This window comes from Triticum aestivum, chromosome 6A (genome assembly GCF_018294505.1).
Source record: "Triticum aestivum cultivar Chinese Spring chromosome 6A, IWGSC CS RefSeq v2.1, whole genome shotgun sequence".
In the NCBI taxonomy this organism is placed as follows: Eukaryota; Viridiplantae; Streptophyta; class Magnoliopsida; order Poales; family Poaceae; genus Triticum; species Triticum aestivum.
The window spans coordinates 17,103,017-17,118,375 of NC_057809.1; the positions used below are offsets into that span (position 1 = coordinate 17,103,017).

A 15,359-nucleotide genomic window follows, 5' to 3' on the forward strand; every position below is an offset into this window, starting at 1 on the left:
AGGGGAGGTTAGCAAGCTATATATACACAGATAAAGATGATGTTTGGCATATACGTTGCCTATGCAATAAAGGTTACTTGCATTGCATGCCACATAATATACTCCATATTACTATATCAGGAAGGGGTCATGAACTCATGATGGTGTATTGTGTATTGCATGTGGTCCATACAAGATGCTAGGGGGAGCATCTGGCCAGAGCCGTGAGGAAGCGAGGAATATGTACGTCAAAGTAGCTGCTGTCGGGAATGATAACATATGGTTTAGGGTGGAGTGGAGTAGGGAACGCATCGCATCCATTTGTTTTTCTATAGTTTCTGCAATGTGCCAGAATGGATGGAAGTGGTACAAATCACCGGAGACGTGCTTGCAGACAGGTGCGTTGCGCCGTTGTGCCCATTTCACATCGACCAAGACATGCGAACCAACCTGTGGTTGATGATTATGTAGACAATGGTATTCCCAGCCCACCAGCGAGTCAACTAAGTCAAGTAGGAGAACGGCGGTGTGCGGCACTGGAACGCTGACGTGTCCCTCCATGTGGTAAAGCAGGGCCCCGCCACCGGCCCCACGATGATCCTCCTGCATGGCTTCCGGGAGCTCTGGTTCTCGTGGTGCCACTAGATGGCCTGGCCCCCGACCTCCGTGGCTTCGATGACTCTGGCTCCCCGGCTGACCACACCGCCTACACCGTCCTCCACATCGGCGGCAACATCATAGCGCTCTTGGATCACCTTCGCATCCCCAAGGTGCGCCCTTCGCTGCACCGATGTAGCTTTTTTTTCCACGGCAGCTGTCGCGAGTGACGCGCTGATACCGGGCGTCGGTGCAGGTGGTGGTGGTGGGGCACGACTTGGGCGCGCAGGCGATGTGGCATATGTGCTTGTTCCGGCCGGACCGGGTGCGCGCCCTCGTTGCGCTAGGGGTGCCGTTCTTCCCACGCTCCCCTCGACCCGTGACGGAGATGTTCGCGGCACGCGGCGATGGCTTCTACATCACTCAGTACCATGTGACTCTGCCCTATATATTTTCACCATCCATTCTTCTTTATTGCCAACGCCATGTGCTTGGAAGCAGTGAATTGACTTGTGTGACATGGGAATTAATCACATACAACTGAATCAGCTGATGGTTTAGTGCTGAGAGAGAACAAGAAGAGGATGATTTAAGGGGGGTTGACGAATTTCTTAACTTCTGTGCTAACAAGAAATTTAAATTTGCTACTTTAATTGATACTCTATGTCTTAGATGATGATACCATTAGTTTTCTTAAAGCTGGAGGAACAATGCACCTTCTATTTGCATAAGTAATAGTTTTGCTCCAAAATTAGGAAAATAATATTTCCCAAAAGTATTAGTCATGCAAGAGAGATTCGATGATTTAACACATACACTAAGTTGGCCTTCATTTGCTCCAAATTACTTTGTGTGTGTGTGTGTGTGTGTGGGGGGGGGGGGGGGGGTCCCAATTTACATTTTCAGGCACAACATATCTCTTTACCTGGTGGTTGTGGAATTGTAGTCGCGAATGGTCTGTATGTATTGAGCACCATAGCTGTTGCAAAGGACCAACTTGTTTCAAAATCAACCATGTAGGAACCCGGAAGAGCGGAAAGGGCATTCGATCGGTACGATGCTGTGACCGTCCTAAAGAAGTTCTACTCCATCGAATTAGATGACCTCACTGCTCCTCATGGAGTGGAGATAATAGACTTTTTGGAGGCATCATCGTCCCCTCTTCCTTTGGATGGCCAAGGAAGAACTGGGTCGGTGCGCCGAGAAGTTTCCAAAGTATGGTTTCACCGTGTCACTCAACTACTACCGCATGATGGACACGTAAGTTTCACAGTTTCTCTACATGATTTCTGTTCAATCTTGCTTTCTAGCACTAATTTATGGGAAACATAGGAACTGGATGCTTGCCGCGCTATGGCAAGGCTCAATGATCACGGTGCCTGCAAAGTTTATCGGGGGTGATAAGGACACTGGTGTCAAGTCCTTTGGAATCAAACACTAAATCGAGAGCGGAGCTTTCAAGTTCAGTGTTCCAGACCTTGAGGTTGCCATCATTGAAGGTCACCACTACCTCCAGCAAGAGCAGGCTGAAAGGGTGAACCCTGAGATATTATCCTTCCTGGACAAGTTTTTTGGCGAGGAGATGCCAAAATAACCTTGGTAAATAAGAATTGAGTAAACATATGGTGTATGATCTGGTTTCGGATATATGAGTTACTTTTCATGAACTGAAAAATGACATAAGCTGACAGAACTATATACTCGAATAAATGTCAGAGTTGTAGCTATAACCATTTGTTGAGTTGATCACGAATACAAGAGCTAGCATGTAAAATACAAAGTGTTTAAAGCGAGGTTTGAAGAAGATGTACCATTGTTATCTTAGCAGAAGACAAAAGGTACCTTCAAAAGTGGACTTCTCCCTAGCTAGTATGATACAGTAAAATAAGTATGATACATGTGCGTTGCGACGTGGAAAACGCGAGGAATGCATGTGTCGTGTCAAGTGCTGGCTCGGTCGCACTGAGGCACGACATTGATGGGTGCGTCGACGTCGGCAGCGTGCACATCCCAATGAGAGGAATCAAATGATGTGGGCGCGACGTCGCCACAGGAACCTCTGAGCCGTGTGTCCTTTCCAATGAAACAAGTTGGTCCTTTGCAAACAGCTACTGTGCTACATACATACCATTGATGACTACAAGTCCACAACCACCAGGCAAAGAGATATGCTATGCCTGGTGCCACCCTGGGCCAGAAAATATAATCTGCTGAACTCTCATTTAGTAGCTCAGATGGTTACATTAAAAATTAAAAAAAAAATAGTTATGTCACTACAAGAAAATATACCATTTGCCACCAGATATTTTGTAACCAAGCGGTTTGGTGGCTGTAGATGTACTAATTGCAACCGGTTAATTAGTTCCTTGGTCACAATAGGCCTATGAGCTGTACACTCACGAGTTTGTATAGAGGGCAGAAATAGCAACCAAGGACTAATATGCAAAAAGACAAGTCACTCGTACGGTTCCTAGCGTATCCCCAAATCGAATCGCCCGTGGTGGCGGCGGCGGCGGCGACCGACGCATTCCTACGGTTTTTTTTCATCGGAGCGGGCGGCGGAAGGCGGAGGGCGCATCGGAGAGGGGCCACTTCCTCGCGGCGGCAGCGGCAACGGCGGGCTTGTTCCTCGCGGCGGCAGCGGCGGGCTTGTCCCTTGCGGCGGTGGTGGCGGCGCGGCTGCGTGGGGGAAGGGAAGCAGCTGCGGCAATGGCCGCGTGGGCGAAGAGAAGCGGCTTCGGTAGCAGAGGGGCGCAAGGTCTGCTGCCGCAACAGACGCCTAGGGTTCCACCTTCTCCAACCCTAACCAGCTCTGCCGCAGCCAACGAGATCTCGCTCTCACCATCAACACCAGCAAAGGCTTCAACCCGTAAGATTGATCTCCCCTCTGTCCTTACCTCCATCCACGTGTCCCTCCGTTAATTTGCTTGGAGTTCTTGATGACTAGATGTGCACTTCAAGTGTTTGTGGAAATGTGGAAGTAAAATATACATGTAGCATTCGATCTGTGATCTGAAAACTGGCTGGGCCTACGATGTAGCATTCGGTTTGTGATTTGAATATAATATGCATGTGGTAAAATATACAGTATAGTGTTACTGCATATTGATACTTACAGCAACAGGACTTGTATATTATATACTTACTGCATATTGAGGAGGAAGCTACCAATGTTTCCATAGATGAAACTTTTGAAGGCAATATCTCGTGTCGATATGATGTTGCACCAGAAATTCTTACTGATCCAAAAGGGGTTATATGTCCCCTGTTTCAGGTTATGCTAGACCACATGTGTCCTGTTTCAAGTTATATTAGAATAATGGTGTCTTGTATCAGGTTATAAGTGTCAGGTTTCGGGTTATATCAGACTATACCTATCCTGTTTGTGGTTATATCAGCCTATATGTCTCATGTTTTAGGTTATATTAGACTATATGTGTCCTGTTTTAGGTTATATCAGATTACTATTGACACTTATGATATTATTCTGTTGCCACAACATATCTAATTACTATGTAACTCGTGGTTTATTTCTATTGACATAGCAAATCTGAACTTGACCAAAATGGCAGGTCATCCACCGAAGAGAGAAAACCTATTGGAGAAAACAATGAACTACTTTCCAGAGAGATTGGACTTCTTACACGGTACCATGGCTCTGTGATCATTTTGAAATAGAAGAATTTAAGGTATAGTAGTCTTGGAGTGGGTTTCAGCAGTTCTGCATTTATCTTTATCACTCAACCCTGCCTTATTTGTTCACATAAAATTACCATATGCATAAACGGTCCACAATTGGAAAGGCTAACCGCTCAAACCTACCTTATGTTCACATGAAGGGAACAAAGTCATTTGTAGCTGTTCAACATGAATTAGTAAGTCACTATTACTTATCTTTATCTTGTGTCACAATTGTTGTGAAAGCAGAATATATAAACTTGTAGCTATCTTATATTCATGTCTTTTGCCTTCAAATCTTGTATTATCAGAATTGTGTCAATATCAGACTGTACAAGGAGTGTTACTCTAGTGATAAGAAGGGATGGGCATCAGAAGATGCCAGGAATAAGCATGTAAGTGCCATGTAACAAATTAATTTCTGTTGAGAAAGATTAAGCAATGAGAATACTAGACACAAATGAGAACTAGAGAGCAAGAAATGGGAGAAATGACCACTGAAACAGAGAAAAATAATAGCTAGAGCTTAGAGAGGAATGATCATGCTATTTGTGCCAACAATGGGTCGGTAATAAGAGAGAAAGAAGTTGGCAGCTATGCAGCAAAAGGCTTTAACCGTGCTTGAATCTGTTTCACCATGTGCATGACATAGGTACAAACTTTGAAGTGCCCTATTTTCTCATGACTTGTAGTAGATGGTGCACTATTATTAGGACTGTAGTAATTTAAGACTGAGAAAGTCAATTTCTGTAAGATCCTCATCAAGCATTGTCATCATTGGGAATCAAATAATTTTTGCTTGACTATATGGTTCTTGTACTTTTAAGTAGTAGGGATGGCAGAACTGGACTTTAATGGCTGCGGTTGTTCAAATAATTCAAAGTTGTTAGTGTTGCATTATACTAACAATAAATTTGGGTACTTTTAAATACATTATTATGTTGCTGCATTTAAGAATGTAAATGCCTTTCATTTCTTGTATTATTAATGCAGGAAGAAATGTTGCAGAAGCGAAATGAACATATAAAGGAGGGCGAAGTACCTTTAACCGAGCAACAGATTTGCGAGCAGGTGCTTGGTAAGGCATATGGTTACATCAGAGGTCGGGGTCATGGACGGCACTAGTGCGAGACGGCTCGGTTTCCCAACTGATAGATCTGTTTTCAGGTCAGGCTACAGATCTATTCTTCTGATGGTATGATCAGTATAACTCTCAAAAAGTCAGTTTGCCTCTCATCGTGTGATTTGGCATATTTATTCAAGAGGTTGAACTTGAATTTAAAAATTACAGGTTCTCTGGTCTCAGATGGAGGGTCGAGGGGGTGAAGCAATTTTGGAGAGGTATACTGTTTGCATTGCTATTATGTAGTTTTGAAGTAAAGTTTATGAGCATCTTCTAAATTGTGCTTGGTTCTATCTATGTTTGCCAATGAAATTACCAAAAAAGTGGGTTTACTGACTCTGGAGAAGACCGCGACTACCAATGAATTAAGAAAAGAATTACATGCTTTGCAATTTCAGTTTAGTCTTAGTTTTATTAATTGGATATGGATCTGGTGTGCGGTTCCTATTTCGAGCAACTTAATTGTTCTAGTGTGTCAACTTGCATAGTACCTTTCGAATATCTGAATACCTGCATTACTGGCTTCAGTTAACGATTCACACACACACACACACACACACACACACACACAGTTTTGCTGTGAGATATATAACCATATTGATGATGCATGCATTTTTAGAAGCACAATGCAAATAGTAGTACCTTTTGCCAATCAATAGGTTGCTGCTATCACTCACCCTACTACAGAAATCCTAGTACTTATCCTTGTACGCACAAGAGCAACAACACTAGATTTTCATTGAAGGAAATACATGTTTCTGGGTGAACAGATTTAAAGTTAGTAACATGTTCCTGGGTCAATTGGTTTATTCGCAACCTAGAGTATATGTGATGAATATACCTAGCAACCCTTTTGACCAAAGTCAGTAACTATGCACATTTTTTTGAATTCATCAATAAATGAACATCATCGACGTCATTTTAACTTATTTCGAATTTTCCAGGTGTAGAGGACATGTGGGGAGTGATCGGAGCAGTGCTAAACTTGATTCTTTGCAGATGCCAAAAGTTCAGTTTACCCAAATGCCAAAAGAGTAGTTCCTGCTTTGTAAATTCGGCTTGCGAATACTAGATGCAAAATACTACTCCCTCTGTCCCATATTTTAAGAACGTTTTTTATACTAGTGTAGTGTCAAAAACGTTCTTATATTATGGGACGGAGGGAGTAGAATACTTCCTAGTTGGTGATTGGATTATATGTTTGGAGAAGTACTAAAGTGGTACTTTACAAATACTAGAATAGTCTTTCCTAGTTGTGAAACAAAATTTGGCTTGCAAATGATCCAAATGTAATGTTTGGATCATAAGTTTACAAATGCTGATTCTGATCTTCTTCCTGTAGAATGTCTCAAATTCTAAGATTTCTAGCAACTATAAATGTCAGCGTGTGGTAATATATTGTAGCTATGATATAGTTGCTTTCTCATGCCTTTAGTTACCAAGGTTTACAATTTTAAGGGTTACAAAAGATGTCTAGTCACCAACATGTAGCTGGTCTCTAAATTCTTTTAGTCACCAAGCCTTGGCTGGTCACTTGATATCTCTAGCCACTAACCATGTACATGGTGGCTGTAAATTTTTAGCAACCAAGTCGTACTTGGTCTCTATATGTCATTAGTCACCAAGTCTCCCTTAGTCGCTTGATGCCATTAGTCACCAGATTTGGTTGGTAGCTATTGATATGACATGTAGCGACCAGGGTTTGCAATGTTGGTCGCTCAATATCTATAGCGACTAGACTATAGCCACCACGAAGCGACCAAGTGGTGTTGGTAGCAGTAGACTAGTAGCGACCAATTTTGAACTTTTAGCAACCGGTCACCTTGGTGGCTAAAACTCATATCTCTAGTAGTGTGTAGTGTTTGACGAGCGGCTGTTCTCAGCAAAGACCTGACAGAACCAGCGGCTGTGAAGTCACTTTATTTTACAGAGAGGCGCTGTTTGGTTCTCGGCAAAGTATTTACCGAATGCCCGAGGTTTGGCTCTCAGCAAAGTTCTGTTTGCCTGAGAGGTGAGAGGTGTATGTCAGGTATTCTTTCTGAGAAGAATTCTCATTGAAGACGTTGCCGAGTGTTTCTGGCACTCGGCGTAGGGTTAAATTCCAATAGTGCAAGCACATACATTGTTTATTTTTTTGCTAGTATGTTGAAGCTCTCCCCCCTTTCTTGTTTCCAGTTTGCGAATTCTGGTCATTACGTATTAATGAAAAAGGGTGATTGCACTGTTCAAATAAAAAAACACTCAAAACCAGGCATATTTGTAAACCCGTGCTAGTAGGCACAGGAACTCAAGTAAATTGCACAATAAAATTTGTACAAATGTATATATGTCACCCATCACAAACACATAGTCCCACATGATGCATCAGAAACATGCAATAGGATGATTGACCATCTAATGAAAAAATCAATGTACAGACTCACAGATTCAAGAATTAGTGTTTCCAACCCACAAGAGAAATTGACACCCTTATACATGCATATATATATATATATATATATATATATATATATATATATATATATATATATATATATATATATATATATATATATATATATATATATATATATATATATATAGTTTGGTCGCAGTACAAATAATTGCATTCCACACGACATAGTGACCTCAATTTGCAGTTTGCTAGGATGCATACTAGCTAGTTACAAAAAGATTTGCACTCCGCCTCCTCCACCGCCTCCTCCTCCGGCGAGTGACGATCAGAGCCCTCGGCCGGCTCCTTCTCCGGCGCGTGGCGGCACTCCGCCTCCTTCTCCGCCTGCGCCGACGCGCCCGAGCAGCCAGCCTCCTCCTTCTCCGCCTCGTCAGCAAGGGCGGAAGAGACCTGCCGCCGCTCCAGTTGCTCCGGCGCGTCATAGTCCTTCTCCTCCGCCTCGTAAGCAAGTAAAGAAGACAACCGCTCCGTCTGCTCGGTCGGCGTCTTGCAGTACAACCAGAGGCCGGAGGACATACAGATTCGGTCCTTCTCTGAAGACTCCAGAGAAGTTACCATATGAGAGGACCCCGAAGGAGAACGCCGAGATCGCGCGAACCGAAGTGGATGATTGGTTTCAAGGGTTGAGAGCAAAGAGACATCCACCTCCGGAGGAGAAGGTAGATCCGGTGAAAGTGAAGCGCACTCTGGCTGCCCTGACAAAACCACCGAAGTCTCCGCCGAAAGGAAACTATGAGCGCATTATTGGAAAGGAATTTGCCGAAGCGGAGCGGTCGGGAAGTACTGTCAGTGATCAAAGGCTGAAAGAACGACGAGCTGGGAAACAAATTGCCCAGCTCGGCGAACAAGCGAAGCAATCGTGCCCCCCGCTCAAGGTGCCTAGCCACAACGTCGCTAATGATCCGAGGATGGTGCCCGGTTATAGCAATCTTGTAGATTACCTGCCCGACAATTATTGTTTTTTAAAACAATAGTTTCAAACTCAAACAGTGAAATGTGTCACTTCATGCTCAAGCAAAATTCCTGAAGGTTAATAGGATTGACATCTTACTATTGTCAGGAAAACAACAAGTGCAGACTTGGAGCGAGGGAGAATAGAACCCGGAAGTTAAGCGTGCTTGGGCTGGAGTAGTGAGAGGGATGGGTGACCGGTCGGGAAGTTAGATGATTTGGAATGAGTGATCCACACTTGAGCAGTTAAGAGAGGTGATTAGAGACTAAATCTTCAAATAATTCAGAAAAATTAAAAATAAAAAAACAAATTTTTTTTCCAAAATTTTCAAAAAAAATTTCAAAAAAGAAACCTTTAGTACCGGTTGTCCCTCGTACCAGGGCGCGAGCTCACGCCACGTGGTGGCACTTTAGTGCCGGTTCGTGCTGAACCGGTACTAAAGGGGGGGGGGGGGGGCTTTAGTGCCGAAATAATAGTGCCGGTTCCATAACCGGCACTAAAGACCCTTACGAATCGATGCTATTGCCCGGTTTTCTACTAGTACCAGGCCATTTTTGCAGGAAGAAGCCTTCATGGGTCATGACGGGTCCCCAGGTGCTGGGGGATGATGTGAATGTCTGGATTTTGATGGCACATCCATTACTGCTGAGTGTGCCGATGAATATCAAGAAGTTGCAGTCAATGTCATCCGCAGTGGTGAGCAAGACACACCTGCCGATGCATCCATGAGAATCGGGGGTGATATGAGGCGTGGGTAGGAAGGTGCGTTGTCCAGTGATGGGGTCATACACACACATGTCGGATCGTCTCCTAGAAGGGTGGCAGTGGCATAGGAGAACGAGACCACCGCGAGACGTCACCGGATAGTACTCTTTAAAGAAGTCATTAGCATTGCGCGACACAAAAGGTCCCAGAGCGTAGTAGATAAACGACATGGCGGTGGGCATGTCCGGGTGGACCAAAGAGAGGGGTGGCATGCCATTGTTAACATTGAGATCGGCGAGGATGCAGGAAGGCAGAATACCACCTTGTTGTGTGACACGGCAGATGAAGGATGGGTTGAGTATGTCGCGGCGGAGGAGCTTGCATGTTGCAGCGCAGCAAACGAAGGTGGGGATGTCGGAGCGCGCGACGATCTCGAGCAGAAGATATGCTGGGAGCGTCCACTCTATCGGCACCGTCGAGGCTGCAGCCTCCGGCGTGCATGGATTTGGTCGTCGGGGTTTCTGCGCCGCGGTCGCCATCGGCGTATGAAGCGGACGACGCTGATCTGATGCGACAACTCAACGTTTGCTAGCTCTTATACGGTTGTACCACGCTGTGACGTACCGGACTCGATTACTGCAAGGTATGTCATGGACGTGGTCGTGGCCTCGTGGGTTTCTGATTTTAAACACGGAAAGGTTCTGATTCTTTCTCACGGAAAGAGCACGTAACGTATGTGGGTTGATCTGTCTTGCGTAATGGAGACGGACATAAATTAACCATGTACTTTTTTTTAACATCAGTCCACACACACAAGCGCTCATATACACGCACATACATTTATCCCTATGAACGCACATATGCACACCCTATCCCTATTAGAACGTCTCCTCCTACTGAATGCGCATCGCCGGAAATCCTAAAATAAAATACAAAAATAAACGCGGGCATCAAGATTTGAACCCTGGTGGGCTGAGGATACCACAACCCCTCTAACCAATCAACCACAAGTTGGTTCGCACAAATTAACCATGTACATTGACCCATAGGAGTGGAGGAAAGAAAAATCTTTGATAACTACTCCTATATTAGTTTTCTTCGGAAGGGGCCAAAACTATACGCCAATCAAAAAGCAGTATTTTATCAGTTATTATAAAAAAATAACCCAATAGCTTAGGCTGGTCATAGTGAGGAGTAACTTATACTAGTGTCATGCATATGACACTAGTCTAAGTTACTACCTTCATAGTGCAAAGTAACTAAGTAATAGTGTCATAGATGGTTTCATTTATTAGCTCATAGACTCATTTTGCCTCGGGAAGCGCTATGTTACAGTAACATATTATGTTACCACAAGCACATCTTTCCTCATTAAATACTTACCACATAAGCAAAATTGTCTTGGGATGTGTTAAGTTACTACCTAAATTACCCCCACTATGGCTAGCCTTAGGAACGTCAGCTGGGGAGGGAGCATGAATCAAGCGAACGATCCTATGTTTTTTCCTCATTCGCACATCCTGTGATCCAGCGAATCATGAAGCACGTTTGGAAAACAGGGTAGCCACAATTTTTTTTAACCATGCACTAATTTGTAAAACAAACGGAATTGGTCCGGTGGCAATTTCAAATAGGAAAAAATGTTTTATCTAGATATAAGTTCAATAAATTTGCCATGCTCCAAAACTGTCATGTACAAAAAGTAAATTGACTTGTGAACATTATAGAAAAACGTCGTCCTCTTAATAATAAAAATGACACCCTTTAATAATAAAAATGCAATATTATTAATAACATCTCTCCTGTTAGAAATCTGTTTAAAATGCAATTTTATATTGGCAGCGGACGAGTTAAAAATGTGACATGTCTCCTGTCCTTGCGCCAAGACCCGTTTAACAAATCTGAGGAAGATAGCGCGTTCAGTGGGAGGGACTTAAAATCTGACGTTGGCCAGACAACATTTTTCATATTTTTTTTGGAACATCAACATTACAAAAAAGCAAAAAAAAGAAGAAGTTATAATCCAGTTCTCCATCACGTACAAGCCAATGTTGCTGCCGATTGAGTTTGACAATTGCCGAAATAAAAACTGGTATCTACAAAGTCAACCAGTACGTCACCGATTTCTGTTGAAATGAAATGCCGGAGACATCCTCATATATGAGTTGAGGGAATAAACAGATTGTCACCAATGGCGCCAAAGTAGTAGTGAGACAACATAGACACATCCAGCCACCCCTCTTTTCACATAGATAAAACAAACAAGTTCAGCTGACCTTCGCGCTAGATCCGGTGGTGCACGCGCCACCAAAACCAGAGGAAACCTATTCAACACTGTCAGGGATTTCACTTTTACAATAACGTATTGTTATTTTTAGTCCGCTTGTAATATGATTGCCATCTTAGGCAACCTCTTGAACACAACACCTCAGAAATTGAGTAGGCGCAAAAAGTCCAACAAAAACCAGTTACTACAGTTGTAAACTAGTGCATACGACAATTGTAGATCGGTGTATAAGTAAAGACCTACACCCAACCCACCCCATTTTGCCCCAACCTAAACTTAAATTAGTCAATTCAATTCAGCATTGTGCATTTATCAAGAATTTCTGCCTTTTCGTTGGTCAAGCAAGAATCATTTTTTGTTCAAAGAAAAGCGCTTAGTTTAGCCATTTGCCCCCCCCCCCCCCCCCCGATACCATCACCCCATTACCTATTAAATATATTGCGCGTCTTAGTTGGAAGTTGATTCACATACATGGAGCTCATGTTAAATAGTGGATAAAAGAAGGAAAATAAATAATGAAGTTTTCTAAGAAAGAATGTGTTAGTGGCATTACTATTTCCCTTTAATAATAAAGAAAAGAAAGTAGATAATAACAAGATTTTGTACACAATTTACTCAAAAACTGCATTTCAATAATATACAAGAACAAACAAGTAATATTGATTTTTTTGGTAAAATTAATTTTTCCCTGAAGGGATGAGTTACTGACATTAGTATTACTGTTATAGAAGAAAAAAATGAAGTAAAAAACTAAAACAAAATTTAAATAATGAAGTTGTCTAAGAAATAATGGACTAGTAGCATTGTTATTACCCTTTAAAAACAAAGAAAATGAACAAATAAAAGAAATGAAAACATTTTCGCACAATTTACACATAAATTCCGCTTTTTATTATATGCAACAATGATCATATAATAGTTGATTTTTCTAAAAAAAGGTTCTTAAGAATGAATAAATTAGTGATACTGGTATTATCCTTAAAGAAGAAGAAATGAAATAAAAACTAAGAAAACATCATAATGATGAAGTTTTAATAAAAAAAGAATGAACTAGTGATATTGATATTACCATTTAATAAGAAAATACAAAAACCAAAATAAAGAACGGCAACTTGAACACAATTCACAAAATAAATTCTGATTTTTTATAATATGCGAGAATAAGCATATAATAATGGATTTTTTGCACAAATAAATTCCTAAGAAGAATGAATTAGTGGCTTAAATATTACACTTAAATAAGAAACAAAATTGAAATACAAATAATATTAAAATAATGAAGTTCTCTAATAAGTAATGAATTAGTGGAATTTGTATTACCCTTGAAGCTGAAAGAAAAATAGAGAGAATAAAAGAAATTACGCTTTTTTCATAATATGTAAGAATAATTATATAATTGTGGATTTTTTGTCAAAAAAAGATACGGTGTCATTCCCCGCATATCTTTTCATAAACACACTCACACCATGCACACAACGGAGGTACTAATTCTTTTATTGCACACAACGGACCTTGAACAAAGAAATAAAATCGACAAAAAAAAAACACTCATAGGCATCGCATGCACAAAACACACGCGCACACACGTTATGCATCTGCTAATTCAGCTGATCAAGCTTTTTTTCTCAAATATGTACGAGTGTGCATATCATATATTAAAGAAGGAAAGGCATAGAAAGCCTCAACCAGTCATTTACAAAGGTGAGAACGTTACACCATGCACAACTCCACCTCACGCACGATCGCGCACGCTAACTCGACTACTACTCCCCACTCGTCCACCTAGCTAAGCCTGCAAACACAGCCTCTACATTACCTCTGAAGAGCCCTGCCATCGACCAGCTCCTACCCTCGTTCACAATTCTCTTGATAAGTTGGTTAGCTGATGGCGAAGCGCCATCGAAGACAATTACGTTTCTGTGCTTCCACAACTCCCACAACGTGAGAAGCAGTATAGCGTGCAGATCCTTCCTTGCCACATTGGCAGCCGGTTGCCTGTCACAAACCCACGGCTTAAGAGCATCCTGCGTAGATGGTGCCCACTCTGGCTTTCCCAGAGCCGTACAAATCGCCACCCAAATCTCTCGAGCGAAGACGCATGTTAGCAACACATGATCAATGGTTTCCTCCTCTTGGTCACACAAAGGGCATTTGTCCTGATGCGGCAGCCCCCTCCTAGCTAGCCGGTCCGACGTCCAACATCTGTTCCGCAGGGCCAGCCACGTGAAGAATTTGCATTGAGACGGGGCTCGCGATTTCCACGTTAACTCCGCGGAGGGAATGACCTCCCTTCCCCAGAACTTCGCTGCGTACGCAGATCTGACAGAGAATTGTCCCGTCGGCTCCCAAGACCAAACTATCCTGTCCGGGACACTCTCCACCGGTTCCCACGCCTGAACCCGCTGCCATAGCTGTAGGAACTGTTGCAATGCCACCATAGTTATGTTGGGACCAAGGCAAGCTGCCCAGGACCCGTCCATCCCCACCTGGCCAAGCATACACGTCTGCCTGATCCGGCGCGGCACCAAGTCATATACCGCTGGCGCAAGCTCCTGGATCCTCATTCCGTCAAGCCATCGATCTTCCCAAAATAAGGTATTCAGCCCGTTGCTTGCCCTGCACCTAGTAGCCGCTTGAAAGATTTGCATCGCCTCAGATGGAACTTTGATTTTGAATTCACTCCAAGGTCTACTCCTATCCGACCTCTGCAACCATGGCCATTTGGCCTGCATGGCCATGTTCATCCACCTCAAGTTAGGCACACCTAGCCCTCCTGCCCATTTTGGGGTACAAACGGTCTCCCAAGCGACCGCACAGTTTCCTCCATTAGCTTCCGCTCTCCGGCTGTTGGAAATATGCTCTAGAGGCAATAACAAATTAGTTATTATTATATTTCCTTGTTCATGATAATCGTTTATTATCCATGCTATAATTGTATTGATAGGAAACTCAGATACATGTGTGGATACATAGACAACACCATGTCCCTAGTAAGCCTCTAGTTGACTAGCTCGTTGATCAATAGATGGTTACGGTTTCCTGACCATGGACATTTGATGTCGTTGATAACGGGATCACATCATTAGGAGAATGATGTGATGGACAAGACCCAATCCTAAGCATAGCACAAGATCGTGTAGTTCGTATGCTAAAGCTTTTCTAATGTCAAGTATCATTTCCTTAGACCATGAGATTGTGCAACTCCCGGATACCGTAGGAGTGCTTTGGGTGTGCCAAACGTCACAACGTAACTGGGTGGCTATAAAGGTACATTACAGGTATCTCAGAAAGTGTCTGTTGGGTTGGCACGAATCGAGACTGGGATTTGTCACTCCGTGTGACGGAGAGGTATCTCTGGGCCCACTCGGTAGGACATCATCATAATGTGCACAATGTGACCAAGGAGTTGATCACGGGATGATGTGTTACGTAACGAGTAAAGAGACTTGCCGGTAACGAGATTGAACAAGGTATCGGATACCGACGATCGAATCTCGGGCAAGTACAATACCGCTGGACAAAGGGAATTGAATCGGGATTGATTGAATCCTCGACATCGTGGTTCATCGGATGAGATCAACGT

At 42.9% G+C, this 15,359-nt stretch overlaps 1 long non-coding RNA gene and 1 pseudogene across 2 annotated transcripts; both read left to right on the top strand.

Annotated features, from left to right (window-relative positions):
• The first annotated feature begins 332 nt into the window (after nt 1-332).
• LOC123129317 (epoxide hydrolase A-like) lies at nt 333-2,170 on the top strand (annotated as a pseudogene).
• Nucleotides 2,171-3,075: 905 nt separating this feature from the next.
• Nucleotides 3,076-6,755, top strand: LOC123131702 (uncharacterized). 2 transcript variants are annotated; one of them, XR_006464297.1, is made up of 6 exons: nt 3,098-3,445; nt 4,149-4,451; nt 4,566-4,649; nt 5,248-5,449; nt 5,546-5,595; nt 6,322-6,755. It is a non-coding gene; the product is annotated as an uncharacterized lncRNA (long non-coding RNA). The 2 variants fall into 2 exon arrangements; XR_006464296.1 differs by having other exon boundaries at nt 3,076-3,445; nt 4,149-5,449.
• The last annotated feature ends 8,604 nt before the right edge of the window (nt 6,756-15,359 follow it).